Raw genomic sequence first — 15,680 nt, 5'->3', positions numbered from 1 at the left:
TGTACAATCGTACTGTCATACGAATAATACTCGTGTGTACATTACAGACGATGATCTCGCAAGTCGGAAGACGGGCGCGCGCGCGCGCTCGCGCGATAGAGAGACGGACAGGCGGCGAGAATCAAGCACGGGATACAAGCAATTCATTCATCAATGGTTTATCCCGAAGGGAATACTTGCGCGCTCGATTCAGCGTGCTTCTAGGAAACAGGAAGATGCATCAGCCAGATGCCTTTCCTCTTCGACGAGCTCTTCTGGGTTAAGCATTTCTGCAAGAGCGTATTTCTCGCATTCGATTACTCTAAGATTATTCCACGACTCGTAACGTGCGAGTTTTCACTGAACGATCGATCAATATATTTAATAGACATTTGAGTAGTTTCGTAGCTGAGTAAAATTCGTTTGATATTTCGCTTCGCATTTCGCAATAATGATGATGAATGCTTAAAGAAGGCCACAGACGTAAAAGGAATAATTTCGTGAAAGACAGAAAGGGTTTGAGAGAGGAAGAAATCGAGAGAAAGAGAAATTTTTTACAATCTGTCCTTAGTCGTTAGATCGTTACTTTTTCGTCCGCGTTGCAAAATCTCGTGAATACACTTTCAGCGTCGTCCACGACGGCAGTCTCTTCCTCCAGGCTACGCTTTTGCCGAGGGAAGGCGGACACGACGCGCTCTCGCGCGACCGGAGTGGACACGTATGTACATACGAGGGCAGAGACGTCGAAGGTGGCGGCGGAGAAGGAGAGCGAGAGAGAGAATTTCCTTTTGCAGCCTATGCGGCGGCGGGTAGGACGCTATAAATAACTCGGCAGCCTCCCTGAGAACGGAAAGTAGCTCGCCTTCGAGTTCCGTAACGAATTCCCGGGATTGCTTTCTGGATCAGTGGCCGCGCGCGAGCGGCGCGGCTCTGAGCCGCCGATTAATGAATCGCCGGAGACAAGCCTAAATCGGGAATTGTATTGGCTTCCGATGGATTAAGCATCGTCGCGATAAGGCAGGTCGAGCGCCGCGTAAAATTGCGTTCCGAAAATTGCATCGGAAAGTATTATCGGAAATATACGTAGTACATGGATTATGTGCTAACACTTTGGCTGTCACGTTGCGTGTACATAGATAACGCCTGTACATCCTTGAGAATTATGGCACGTGGAAGTTAGAGTGATAACTTTATCTTCCGTTTAATTCGCATTCGGCAGTTGACATGATTAATGGAAGTTAAACGAAAAATAAAACTTTTTATCTTGTTTTTAATGCCGCGATTTTTAAGGAAATGCAAATATAATTTATTGTAACAGCTGAAGTATTAATGCAAAATCGAATTTTTTAAAATAAAACCGTTAAGTCAACGGAAAAAAATACTTGAATTTATTCGTCTGATTAAGATAAATATTTATTTTTTCTATTTTCATCATACATTGTACATTCAAATACTTAGTCAGATTAATATTAATACCGCATTGATAATGTAACGTAAATGTGAAATCGTGTTCAATTTATGCTACCATTAAATGCGTGGTTGTTATTCGCGATTATAAGAGTAGATATGACAATATTTACAGTTATTTACGTGAATCTTGTTCTATCAATAGAAATGTCGAAAGTTTCGTTGTAAGCGAACACCTGCGCGTGGGAGCGTGCCTCGGAATTATCTTTCCACCGAGATCAGCAGTACTCGGAAGAGAATTATCTGCCCGGTGTAATTCAAAGACAGTGAGAGAGTTTGAGCCGCTCGTCCGAGAGCTCGCTTGCCCGCTCGCGGAGCAGAGCAAGCGGCGATGAGCGCGGCGGCGAAAGGGAATCGTCCATCCGTATGTCTGTCGATGTCGAAACCGCGCCGCAACATTACGTCGATTCGATAACGCTCGCGGCTCGTGGATTCGATTTATATGAAATCGAGTTTAGCAAGTCAGAAGTGTTTTGTTTACTTTCGTATTTAAATGAGATCTCATGACTGTTACAAGAAATTATCGATTCGGAGACTATCTAGATCTTTCTTAAAATAAACCAGCAATCTATTAAAGCAATATATTTGGAAAATAATCTATCAATTATCTTGTTAAATTTATCTTTTTTTAAATTTATTTCATTATTTTAATTACAAAAATCTTTCTTCAAAATTTCTATAATCTTGCTCGATTGCTACACGCAATCATACTTTCTCTCCTTTTGCAGATTCCATTCTGACAATTATTATTATTACCGGATGACACGCGACATATACATTAATTTTTGATGTAACACAATGAAGCGTGTTATTACAACATCGAAATGCTTTCCTGCCGATAAGATCTTTGCAGAATTATCCAATGGCACTCGCGGAATAGCCGGTTCTTTTCGCGATCGAGAGCTATGCTCGTTTAACTTGGACGATACCACGTGTATTATATGCGCGTGTGTATAACTGATATGTTGCGCGCGGATAAATCGCCTCGTTGAATTGACCGAGTCTCCGTGAGCTATCGCTCTGCCTTCTGACCGACATCGTATAATTGACGACGCATTTTCGAGCGATACGCCTCCGAGCCGATAAGCACGAATACGTCGATCATCGTTTGTTGCGAATCCTATTCACACTATCGGGGACAGTATTTATAGCCGTTATTTCATAAATAGCAACAGTTTACGAATGGTGATTATTTTGTTGATTGTTTGTCCGTCGACATACTTATTTTGAGAAGCAAAATCTTTCCTATCGATGTTTCCTACAGCATTACTCTCTTATATTTGTCTTTTTTGATAAAGATTCGAGTTGCTAAGGCGGTAAGAAAGATCACAATGCCTTATTTTATTTCAAGTCAACTTTTAGACAGAGATTAACTGCGCCGTTATTTTTAATATAAAAAATTAAAGATATTTAATGTCAAAAAAGGCGAGAATTATAGACTGTAATAAATAATTTTTTTTGACTATTTTGTTAAGAGATTATTTATTTTCTGTGAAGAATTTATCATAGGATTTTGACAGTAGTGATGAATCGAGAAGTATGTTAAAAGATTTGTTGAAATGCGTGCAAAGTCTCTTGCGCTTTTTTACCACACAAATTACAATCTCAGAGACAAAACTCGATCTTCTATTCATTAAGGCCGTTGTCAGCGGGTCAAGATCATGCAGAAATGACCGAGAACGGGCTTTTCGTGGCTATAAACTGAACACGACGAAATCAAGACCACGGTCCCGGCATTGCGTGCGTGCGATGCGACACGCACGTGTAACTGCAAGCCGACTCGACAATTATCGCGACTGAAATAGTAAGAGTACTCGAATGCGGCATGCGAAGTTTGTACTCGGATTACAAATACGCATTTAACTCGAAATGCAAAATAAACAATTGAACGTTCTTGACCTTTAACTGAATATAATAATGAGCTGAAAAATGTTTCGCAATTGAGTTTGGCAAGCGAGTAGATTATAACACGAAAAAATAATATCAAAAAGTGCAGATATATATTTCTAAAAACTTATAACTTAAGGTGATTCTAAAGTGGTCTGTTTTACCTATTTTTTTTAAATACACTTAATTTTTTTTGGCTGTGTAGAATAAAAAGTCCTTTTCTGTAAGTAAAGCACATATGCTAATACACTACGGATGGTCGATTTGAAAGGATTTTTCAAGCCACGCAGCCAAAAAAAAAAACGAATTTTACGAAAATCGAATTACAAACATCGAATTGCGCAAATTAAATAAGATATTCTACTATTGCAGTTGTGAAATGTTGTACTATTTGAAAATTTTTGCTAATGTTACGTAATATAACTGAAATTCTTTTATTACGACTCATTAAGTTTTGTCATTGAGGGAAATATTTGCGTTCCAATTTACGTTCCACTATCCGCGTTTAACGATTGACAGTAGTATGCTGCCCGTTCCACTCGACAAGATACGGACGTTTAGCTTGCGCGTTTCTGCCTACATTGAACTTCGCCGCTGCGTGCGACGAATCAAAACGCGCGTAAAGCGCGCTTGCTTTCGCAAGTGAGCGAAATGCCATATTATAGAGTGTAGATAAGTTAATGTGGTCAACGGCCCGCCGAGCGGCAACGCGCTATTTTCTTCCGAACTGCGACAGAAACGAAGTACGCAGTTAGCTAGTCGTCTTGCGAAATAGAGTTAAATCGTTTTGACGAAACCCAGTTTGCGCGCGCGGGTTTCATCAGCAAAAAGTGTTTTCGCTACGCGTTTTTCATTCTTCTGCGCAGCATCATGCGTTGCATCATATGCATTGTTGCCGTAACGTCGCTTATCAGTCAACGAAACGATGTTGTTCGGTCGATTCCACTTCCGCCGTCATCGATGTAACGTCAATGCAACGTCGGTGCGACAACGGATCGCAATGACGTCGCGTGACGAAGTCAATCGTTCGGCGGTCGTTACCGTGAAGTCAAAGTCCGTGATCTCGTGTTATCGCGCGGCTCATTCAGAACTTCACTCGTTATGCAACGTGAGATGCGACGCTTCGCAAAAATAATATGTACATCGCAATCATATCATAACGCAATGAAAACATGTGTGTAATTTTATACTGTCAACATTTACTTGTTGATATTTTGCTGAAGAATACGATGCTTTGCAATTAGCATATATAAATTAGATTTTCGCATATAGTTTTCCAAAATGAGACAAAATTACTCGAGAGGTGAAGAGTGTGAAAATAAAAATTCTGATGAAAGATGCGTACCTTATGGCGCGCTAATCATCCAATGCACTTTTCTCCAGTTTTTCCTATCTACAAGTTCTGCTAGTTACTTTTGAACAACTTTCAAAGTCTTTTGAATTTATCTTTGACTTTCGTCTGCCTGACTTTCAACTTCATAAAATTTTCTTAGAAAAATTTTAATCGCACGCATTTTTCTACTTAGATCAAAGAATCTAGGATATTACTTATGAACAATTTATATCTTGCAAAAAAGATAAGATATTCTTCAATAGATTCAACTTTTTATAATATGTGATACGAAGCATAAAATTCTTTAAACTATATTTTCTCTTTCAACTTTTACACCAATTTTTTTGCGAGTTCTAACGAAGTCTAAAGTTTGATGATATTCTAGGAGAAGATTGCATTGAGCTGACGACAGTTTTTCCTCGAGTATTTAATCAAACGACAGGACAAAAATCAAGATCAGGGTCTTTCGCGCGCGGACGCGATTCGAACGGGCGGCGTGCCCGTAGCCTTTCGTCGGATTCCTCATGATATCATTCTCGCGCGACCGTGCCAAGAAACAATTGAGGCGAATTAAAGGGACAATTAGGCCGGGGGCTTCACGGGTAGACAGCTGGACGCACCGAGAGAGACTTCTCGACCGGCATCGGCGCCTGAATAAATTTTTCTGTGTGAAATAAATTTCATGGCGATGTTATCTCAATCGCTAATCAAACGAAAAATATTGAATACCGAAAATATCGAATCTTGTCGAGGAATAATTTATCTTAGCACAGTCAATAATTAATAATAATTGAAACGTAAGTTTTTGTTTTATTTCTTTTTTTGAGCATTATTTTTTCTTTTTAATTTTGCGAAAAATTTTAGGCAGACTGTTAATTTTGTCGCTTAGATAATTGTTACAATTTTTGAATTTGAGAATCGTAGAACGAGAAGGGATTCGTTGATCCCTAGCTGCGTACGCCCATGCCGCGACGTGCTCACGCCGGGTCTAAAGACGATCGCGCGATCCTCTCTCATCCGTCGACGCGATCTCATTTCGTTGGCTACGTCATCCGACGGCGAACGAGCGACAATGGAATCGCGCAATTTCATTTTCTCCTTACTGCTAGTTTGCGACGCGTTACTTTTGCGGTTCGCTTAAATCGCGGCCGAGCAATTCCGCCGCGTGCTCGCGCTTAAGCGATTCTCCGAAAGCTGCCGTAAATACTCTTCTTTAGGATCGAGACACGAGGAAACACGAGAATAAGATATGAGGAACGGAGAATTAACATAAAAGACTAATTTGTAACAGACAGAAACAAATTCTTACTCTTACCGTATCTCATTTCTAATTAATTTTGATAAACTCTTTCCACATTAGCTCCGATAAAGCACATACCTATTTTATTTTCGGTGTCATATGTGGGGAGTTTTTTTAAAATTATATATTTTATTGATAATGAATTTAAATTATGTTTTTTTTTATTTCTTATACTGTTCTTGCATATTTCTTCGCGAATTTCTGTTTGCTACATTTTACTCTTACAATTGTAAGTTTTCACCGATTTCTTACAATACTTAAAACACTGAAGATTAGCATAAATTAACACCATTTACTTGAAAGATACTGTCGCTGATAAGGATGTTGAAAGTTCTGATGTAAAAAGCAGCGCGTGTGCATCAGATACTTCGTGCGTATTATGCAATCGCGACGTGAGTGAATGGCGATATTTCTAGGATACGTCTTAAGTTCCATATTCATTACATGTCGTTCAGGTTCTTTACATATTATTAGAAGAAATGGTAAATACGATACGCATAGTTTCTAGTATATATATTGAAAGAATTCGCTCAAAAAATTAAGACTTACAAAAATATTTAATTGCACCATTTAAATTTTTATTTTAATCTTTCAACTATTGTTCAAATATCTATATCTTGTATTATTCTAGTACTTTTTTAAATTGATGTCTTGCCTAAACACTCACGACGTAATATTGTAATGATGCAATGAGGCGTGTTGAGAAAAGCATAAAAGTCACGCGAGTCAATGATAGCAATCGGATTTATTGTCAACTCCTCGTGGTTCAATCTCGATTGATACGCGTGCGACCGGTTTTGTAATGTTTTGTTGTGATCATAGCGTCGCGGTCACAGCAAAGTTCGCTTCAACAAATATAATTCATTAATAAAGCATTGACGTACGCACGTAATAACTTTTATAGCAGATACGACAAGTAGCTTACGCCATTAAATAATGCACGCGAGCCGTTACGTTTCGAAGATAATACGCGTGACCTGAATTGTTTATGCAGATAGTTTACAAAAGACGATGTATTATCTGAGAAAAAACTTGAATTAATTTAATTGAATTATTCCTAAGCCGTACCAGATTTCTCATATCAAAAAGAAGGTGGAGTAACATAAGCAGTGTTATGTAGCTCACTAATACTTTAAAATCGATACACAATTGATGTTATTTTAAAATTTATGATGTTGCTATATGAATAATTTTGGCAAAATTTTATTGATGCCATCTTAAAACAAGTAACATGATACTTGCATCCGTGTATAATTATCTCCCCTCACCAAATCTATTTTTTTAGTTTTCTATCCTCGTAAAATAACGTCATGTTATGAAAAATTTTATTTATGAATTAGTAGATTTTAATCAATATTTAAAATATAAACACTGGACAATAATATTAAAAATTTCGAATATTAGTTTGAACTAAAATTGTAACAAAATCATTTTTTATTATTTAATATTTATATAATATTCTTTTATCAATTATACACTGATGCATCTATAAAGGTTAGATGTCACGTAAGGCACGTACCATGTTAGATCCTTCCGGCGAACGCTTGATCTCACGATAGTCACAAGGATTATTCCTCAATCTACGTCTCCTGATCGTGTCTGGCGTCCTTCTGATCCGTGCGTCGCGGCGCTCCACGTTTAATATACACCTCTCTACGGGGTGTCCGCGGCGTTTGTCCCCCTATCTTCGCCCCCGCGTGATTCTCGTCAACGATCGCGTTATCACCGCCCTCTTGCCACGCTCACACATCATCCATCCCCCGCGCCGTTTTCCACGGCCACCGTCGCTGCTATCGTTACTGCGTCGCGAGGACCTAATTGTGCGACCGGAGCAGAAATAGAGTCTGCAATCTTCCGAGTAATGAATAGCCACTGTCTACTTTTTCTCATGTTGTCGCCGAAGAAATTTTTCTTGATCTCTTATTCCATCCCATCGCAGTATCCGTATTTTCTTCCGTCGCATGTGTCCGTTTCTTGTCTCTCTTTCTCTCTCTCTCTCTCTCTCTCTCTCTCTCTCTCGTTCTTTTTCTGTTTACTTAATTTACTTGCAATTTACTGATCCCTTAATACGCAATGTTCGTGGCATATGAGCATTACGTGTGTAGCAACGGATGATCAACCGCAATTTTAGGACGCACGTGGAGACTGAACGATGCCTTGCTCGGCGAAATTGGGTCTCGTCCACGTGTCGGCACGACGCGTAGAATTATGCATAGTATGCACGTGGACTAGCAGCAGCCACTTGCTAGGCCAGAATTTTTGTAAATTTATGAAGAATATCAATGAGCTGAGGTGAACAAAACCACCCAGATGTGAATTGCAAATATGATGTAAACAAATAGATTTCAATGTTCTAAATGTTTTAAAGTGAAATTCAATTAAATAAAAATTTATAAATTATTTGCAACTGTGCTTAAATTATCTGACAAGGATAGAATTATTAGATATATAAGATAGATACAGTTTTCAAGAGAGAATTCAAATTCTAAAAAAATAATACAGTCTTGAAAATATTTCTACATTTTTATATATTTTATCGAACCTATTTGAGAGCGTTGATATCATTACATTATTTTTTTTAGATTATTTTATAGCAAATCTAGAGTTTTGTAACATTTGATGCATGCCTATATTTGTTACAATCTTTTAATTTTAAATATGGTATAATATAAATAGAGCTATACACATCGATTGCGCATTGTATCGTAGATTATGGCGCGCATGTTTTTTCCAACTCCGAGTGATGACTGTCCTGTAATCGAGGTTCATTAGCCGTGTGATGCGAGCGATAAATCCATGTATTAGACGTAAATTGAATAGCGTGCGTTCCTTCAAATCTGGCAGATCAGTTTTATTCAATCTCTGATGCGCAGTTCTATTATTACATCCACTTTTATAAAAATATACATACGTGAAATATAATATATAGTTTTCAGTGTTTCAAATGTTTTGAAGTAAACTTCAAATTAATTATAATTTATGAACTTACTTTATTCGCAATTAAGTTTAACTTATCTGACAAATCAAGTAGAGGTGTGTCAAAAAAGTTCAAATTCTAAAAAAAATAACTAAAAAATTAAATAAATTCTCGAGAATATATCTACACTTTTTGTATGTTTTTTTTTTATTTCTTTGTCTGACATATTTTACAAATTTGATTTCGCCGAAAAATTACTTGTGTAAATTAAGTTGCGAGAATTATTTACAGTGATTTCGTTTAACGTCACAATTTGGTTGACGCAGGTCCTTAAAGAACACAGATTTACATAAACCACTCGATCATACGGTCGGTAAAAAATCGTGAGCGATCGATAGATGACAGAGTGAGCAAGACTCTTCCGTCTGACTAATTACGTGACGTAGATCACTGTTGCTTGAAGTATATTTTGATCTTCACAAAAACGTCCCTCTGAGTTGCAATTTCCGAAGTTTCCGTTGCGCGTGAGGCAATACTTTCTCAGTATTAGAGAAATCGTGAGAACATCTGTGTCTATATATGTGTTGCGTTTATTAATATATAATGACACACGCGTGTTAATTCGGTTCGATCGAAGTGAGAAAATAGAACTTCCTCGAATTAGCATTCATCTGATAATTGCAGAAATAACCGCGGAATATGCGCGACGTGGCGCTCAGTCATTTTTCTCGGAGTGGCAGAGATTCCGTTTCTCTTAGAGATTAAAGTCCAGGTTGTTTAAAGTCTAAGATATTTAAAGCAACAGCGTCAGTGCTAAAGTGAAAGAAACTTTTTTCTTTCACCTATGTGAAAAATGTGTGATTAAAAGTAAAAATAATAATGTGTAGAAATAAATACTGCGCAATCTTTAAGGCCTCGTTTTACAATTTAGAAATAATTTCGGAGAATTTTAGATTTGGATGTTAAACATTTGAAACTCGTGTATTTTAAGATGCTAAAGAGTAAAACAGCACACAAGCTGCAGCATTTAAAATTGAATTAAAACATTCTCTTTTCTTGCTTTCTTTTGCAAGAGGACCGAGATGCCGCGATGGATTCGCGGTGTTCTCTGCATACCCGATATTCTCTTGCAGTGAAATCGCGCGGCGTGTTTTCGCACGAGGCCGAGACTCCTTGGCGACGGTGCGCAATTCAGTGCGCGTGTTACATGAATTCATCGCACGGAAAGCCTTTCCAATTCTTGGCGTGTTTCTGTAGCGGCGGCATGTGCCGCTTCTCGGCCGCGAGCTCTCGGGTACACACTCTGCAAGCAGTTAGCATCCGGTGTTAAGTGTTTTCTGCGCCGTTGCGCCGGTCGACATGAGCGTTCGCCGTGATTTGACGTCGTTCGCAGTCGCACGGCGCGAGGCGGAAGACATTTTTCCAAGTTGAACGGCTAGTGGTTTTATTAAATGTTTGCCGTGTATTTAAGTACGGAAATTAAGACAGACTTCTTCAATACTCTTTACAAGATAATAATTACAATAATTACACTGTATCGACCATTGGACCAGAACCACGCATTAGTTTCGTTCGAATAAAAGAAATAGGCGCGCGAGCGTTGCGCATTCCTCGCGATGAAATTACTCGGCTGCTATATATAGATCAACCGTTCCTGCGGCCGTTCCTCTATACATCTTATTATGGTAAATGAAAGTCCCCCCGTTGTGCGGCTATACCGGAATGATAGCTGCCATATGGGAAGCTTTTAGAAACTCGAGCAGGCGCGAGCGGGCGAGTTTGTCGCGCGTTACGTCGAGAGAGCGTCGGATTCCCATTCACCCGCCGCGGCACCACGCGTGACAACCACGCGCGATAAATTCGATGAACACCCGGCCGAAGTTGATAATTCCGCTCGCGTCGCTTCTTGCGCTAAGAACGTGACGAATGCGCGTCCATCGGCGGTGTATAGAAATCACCGGGATTACTGCCAATCGAAAAAATATCGAGAAGATATCGGCCGATCGGTTATTCCCGAGGGAGGCCTATTCGCAGAAGTTATCGTCTTGGCATCTATCCCGCAGTTTGTTTTTTCGCCGACGAATATTCGCGCTTACTCTGTCGCAAGAACGTGTATTATTTATCACACGTGCAGGGTGCCGGGTGGCACGGAGAACGAGGAGTTATGCGCTACGCTAATCCCACCGTAAACGAACTAACCGATCGCTAATAAGTGGCACAGCGGTGCCACTGCTACGGTACTTACGCGACGGCTAGCATCGGGTGAAAACGACAAGAGTAAATATTAATAGATGTCAAGGGAACTCTAGTTCGAAATTAGCTAATTCTGGCTAGAGACGCTGAGTTCTGTTGCCGTGATCGAAGGTTTCGCCAGCCTTGATTAATGCTAAATTAAATTTGTATAAAAATAGACTTTTTGCCCTTTAATCTACAGAAAACAATATGCCTGATATTTTCTTCGATTATAATCGCATTATGAAAACGATACCGAGAACAGATCGACGTGATGCTGGTCAACATCGTGCGGCCGACATGGCGCGTTTGCTATCTCCGACTCACCGAGTGAGACCATTGCTGCCAGGCACTGTACCAGTGCTGTTACGTGCATGCGCGTACGCGAGCGAGCTCTCGTTTTATTTGATTTCTGCCGCTGCTGCCACGCTGTCTAGGCGACTAGCTCGAGCTACGTTCTACTCTCTCCTTCTCTGTCCCGCCAGTTGTGCACTTCTACCTCTCTCCCCTGCACTTCGTCTCTTTCATTTCGTTTTACTTCTCTCTTCAGCTTTCCTTCTTTCCTCCATCTTTTTATCTTCTTTCCTATGCCTCCCATTTCTCGTTGCTTTATCCTCTTTTCCTTTTTTTCGATTTCTCCCTTTTGCCCTGCCTCTCCTTTTCTCGACATTTTTTCTCTCCCGTTCCCCCGCCTTCCAGGCTTCCCGCGGACCCCTTGCCTTTCTGCGATAAACTCGCGGTTCCCTTGTCGTCACCGATGGCACTCTCTCTTTAAAAATTTCGTGAATATCAATTTCGTGAATATCAATTTCAATCAAGTTTGAACAAGAGAAAGAATTTAAATATTTTCTTAGTGATATATTAATTTATAATAATAATATATGAATATGAAGAAATGCAAGAAAATCCTGAAAGTCACGAAGAACCGCAGGATAAAAGCGAGTCATTTCGGAGCAGCTTCCGAGCGATTCTTTTGCTCTCCTTGATTCATTCTGGCTTTCTATCTCTTTTTCCCTTTCTTCGATGCTTGTTTTCCGTTCGTTAAGATGCCGCGGCGAGAGCGAGAACGATTTCTCGGTAAGATAAGCGAAGGTCCTCCTGCTGCATCCTCGCACCTGCAAATCTCATTGCAAGGCCTCTGTCCTCCGAGCATGCATCGTAGATACACTCTAACATCCGGAGAAAGAAACCAGCTGGCGGCTGGTTCGGATGACGAAGGCCTTCTCGCACCCGTTCCAGGCCGTTCTCCAGTTTCAGTGCTTGCTGACGTAATACCGAAATCAAGGACACCTGACAATATCATGCAAGTGTCAACATCGTCCGCCCGTTAGTTAAACTTTACGTTTTCCTGGAATAACAATTTACTGTAATCTCGTTGTGTAAATTGGTCGAAAGTGCTTATGAATGATTCATCTCAGATTATGTGGATTGCGATGTTAAAGAAAAGCAGAATTTTAAATGAAAGAAACGTGAAAAGATATTAACGGAAAAAATATTGCTAGTAAATACGTGTTTCTGTTCAAGTGATTCCGATAAAATAATTCTGACTAATAGGTTTCTTTCCCCTCGGTATGACGTCAGCATCTCCAACGGATTTTAAAATAATTTTCCACGAGATGATTCCGCGCGATAACGCGATAAAACTGCGATGGAATTTCCACCATTAATTAGCGGCGTGGCATCGAACTCGCCGATCGCGCGACGGGACGACGACGCGCGAGCGGCCTTTGATCCTCGCCTATTATATCGACGATTGCGAACTCCCCGGAGAACGAACCGGCGAGAGAGAAAAAACAGAAGAACACTTTATCGAACATGTCGCCAGCCGGCGCGGCGTTTCGCTCCCTCCTCGATTCTCCGAGCGTATCCGCGGTACTTCGGAACAATAGCCCATTATCATGGTCCACAAGGATGTGATCTGTGCGCGTGTGTAAAATATAGCGGACGATATCGGGGGCCCTGTGCCACTGATTGTGAGTCGTAGCGACGAATCTTTTCCTTCCTTTTCTCTCTCTCTTTCTCGCCGTCGATCGGCGAGTTCGAATCGAAGTGTGACGTGCATGTAGCGAACTTTGTTACATTGTCGCTACCACTTGTGCACATGTTTATTTAAATTTATTCCGCGTGCACAATGTTGCACAATGCTGCATGGTGCATACTAAAATACCAAAAAAGATAATGACATGGGCCCAACGTGATTGTCAAATAAAATACGGTAGTGATACAACGAAATGTTTTATTTTATTTTAATCAATTATAATTATTTCAAGAACAATTCACAAAGTTATGCAATGCAGATTCGATACGGCGTGACACTCGGTTTAGCTAGGAAAGATATTTTCCTGACAAACTTTGAGAATGAAGCCCGTGCAATTCTGCGGAAAGATTTGCGATAAAATTGAGACGTCGGGAATCGTAATTGCAACGTCGTAATTTATTTTCTCTTACTGAAGTATCAATGCGGACGTATTTGCGGAATTACCTTGTGCACGCTTTCACGTCGGGTCGAATATTTGTTAAATGCCGCTTAAACTTTCCAGCGAATGTATACTGACAATTTCTCGGAGACATCAGAGACCCGCCGCAATTTATTCACGAACGTTCGCTGGTTGAGCAAACGCGTCGTCGACCAGAAACAACCGCTTCGTGCGACCGTCGATCATAAACGTATCATATTAACATATTTACACACGATTGGCGATATCAGGCATATTGTTAATTGATATATGAAACTGTCATCGTGATTATGTGAAAGCACGTTTTCCGTTTGAGCGATCGAAAACGGAGATACAGAACGAATTTTGCCCCATAAGGAAACGTTTGAGACGTCGCAGCGACGATACGCAGCTATTTATAGGTACCTTGCCAGAGTTGAATATATTTGTCCTTGCGTATCAAGGCCCCGAAATACTTTTTCTTAAGACTGCTGTGCTTTGCACTCATTCTACTGCACGCTTTTCTCAAGCAAACAGCTCTGGCTATCCTCGTGATATCTAAAATATTCCTTAAATCACTATAAATTTTCCTATCAATGTTTTTCGGCTCATAGCTTGTTAGTTAATTTTACGGCGATCGTATATAAGAATAGAAATTAATGTTCACTTGTTAATTTGTGTAACATTTATTTTTTATTGTTACAATTATCTCGTCAAAAATATGAAATTATTGAAATTAATAAATCTAAAACTCAAATAAATTAAGGAACGTCATAAGAAATTGCAAGGAATGAGTCAACAGTCGATCAGACGATTAAAAATTTCTAACATCGTAAAATGAATATTTATCGATTCTTTCGAATTCGCTTATTTTTCGCGAAGTCAATCGTCCTGACGCTAGAAAGTAAGCGAGCCGCGGCGATTGCTTCTCCATCGAGAGCTCGCCGGCGGAGATCATGTTCCGGCCGGCACGATAACGAGCTGCACGGTGCACCGTACGTTGCCGAGGTGCCAAGCGGTCTACCGGTGCAAGACTCGAGCAAAAACTAGTCCAGCTTGCTAGTCCCGGACACGCCCCAGCGGCTTCTCCTGCTTACAGTTTCTTCCTTTTGCCAACGCCGGCGATTTCCCATCCCGAACGAGAGCTCGATTTTTCGTTTACCACGAAAGGAAGCCAATCCCCCGGTGATAAGAAGAAAACGAGCGGACTCCGCTCGATGATCGTCGAGTTAGCGCAATCTACGTGTTTTCTAGGCATGATCGACCCAAGGATGACCTTGAGCCGAATCAGTAACGACCTTGACACATCATATGCTTATATAGAGATGTTCTTTTGTGATAGAGAAATACGTCAGGGCGCTGTCGATATATTTGAAGTTGATTCAAGTGCGAATTTGTCGATTTCGAAACTCGTCAATTTTCAAGATCATATTATACATCAACTTAAATATTTATCTAATCACCTAATTAATCATTTAATTTTATTATAGATCGACAACTCCGATGATATATTTTTAATGGAATGATAAAGTGCGAGGAGCAATGTAGGGGCGCTTTAAAAATGCGTGCGGATTTCTAAGATTCTCGCGGAACAAAAATCAAACTCGAATGACCACTGCTAGCGGCCATCCGGCGGCCGATCCGCGCGCGCGGCGAGTACTTATTAATTATCGCATAAATTGCGAGCGCTGAAGGAGCTCGCTCGCGCTCTCTCGAGACCTGCGCCGCGGCCAGCGAACATGCACAATTTCCACGGCGGCGTTCGCGAAATCCGATTACCCGCGCGATGTTTCAGTAATTGAACGTGCGCCGCGAGCGGCGTGGCGGCTTAAATGGTACGGAAGACCATCGTTATTCGATCTAAGTCACGAGCAGAAAATTAGATAGCGGCACGCCGCCTCGCCGCGCCGCGCAGTAGAACCGGTCAGTTATCGAACAGGCGCGGCGAAGACGTGGCCGCGCGCTTTTTGCTCCTCGCGCTCGCGCTTAAATATACAAAAGGATTACTCGGCATAATGGGAACGAGCGACGGGAGGGGAGGAGGGAAAATCGCGGTGGGTGGTGACGCACGGATGTCCCGAGCGAAAGAGTCGAGCAATGCGACTTACTCCACCGGTGCATATATTGGGT

The 15,680-nt window shown here is 40.7% G+C and overlaps 2 protein-coding genes across 3 annotated transcripts in view; one reads left to right on the top strand and one right to left on the bottom strand.

The window, feature by feature from the left end:
* Positions 1-8,111, bottom strand: part of ITP (ion transport peptide) — a 45,361-nt gene extending 37,250 nt beyond the window's left edge. The window contains exon 1 of the transcript XR_001100655.2: positions 7,486-8,111. The gene's annotated coding sequence lies outside the window, so the exon portion shown is untranslated. The remainder of the gene's footprint in view (positions 1-7,485) is intronic.
* Positions 1-15,680, top strand: part of LOC105671641 (peroxisomal leader peptide-processing protease) — a 66,007-nt gene that overhangs the window by 43,062 nt on the left and 7,265 nt on the right. The gene's annotated exons all lie outside the window — the stretch shown is intronic.

The sequence above is a fragment of the Linepithema humile genome, chromosome 2 (genome assembly GCF_040581485.1).
Source record: "Linepithema humile isolate Giens D197 chromosome 2, Lhum_UNIL_v1.0, whole genome shotgun sequence".
Classification (NCBI taxonomy): domain Eukaryota; kingdom Metazoa; phylum Arthropoda; class Insecta; order Hymenoptera; family Formicidae; genus Linepithema; species Linepithema humile.
This window is presented reverse-complemented; position numbering and strand designations above follow the sequence as displayed.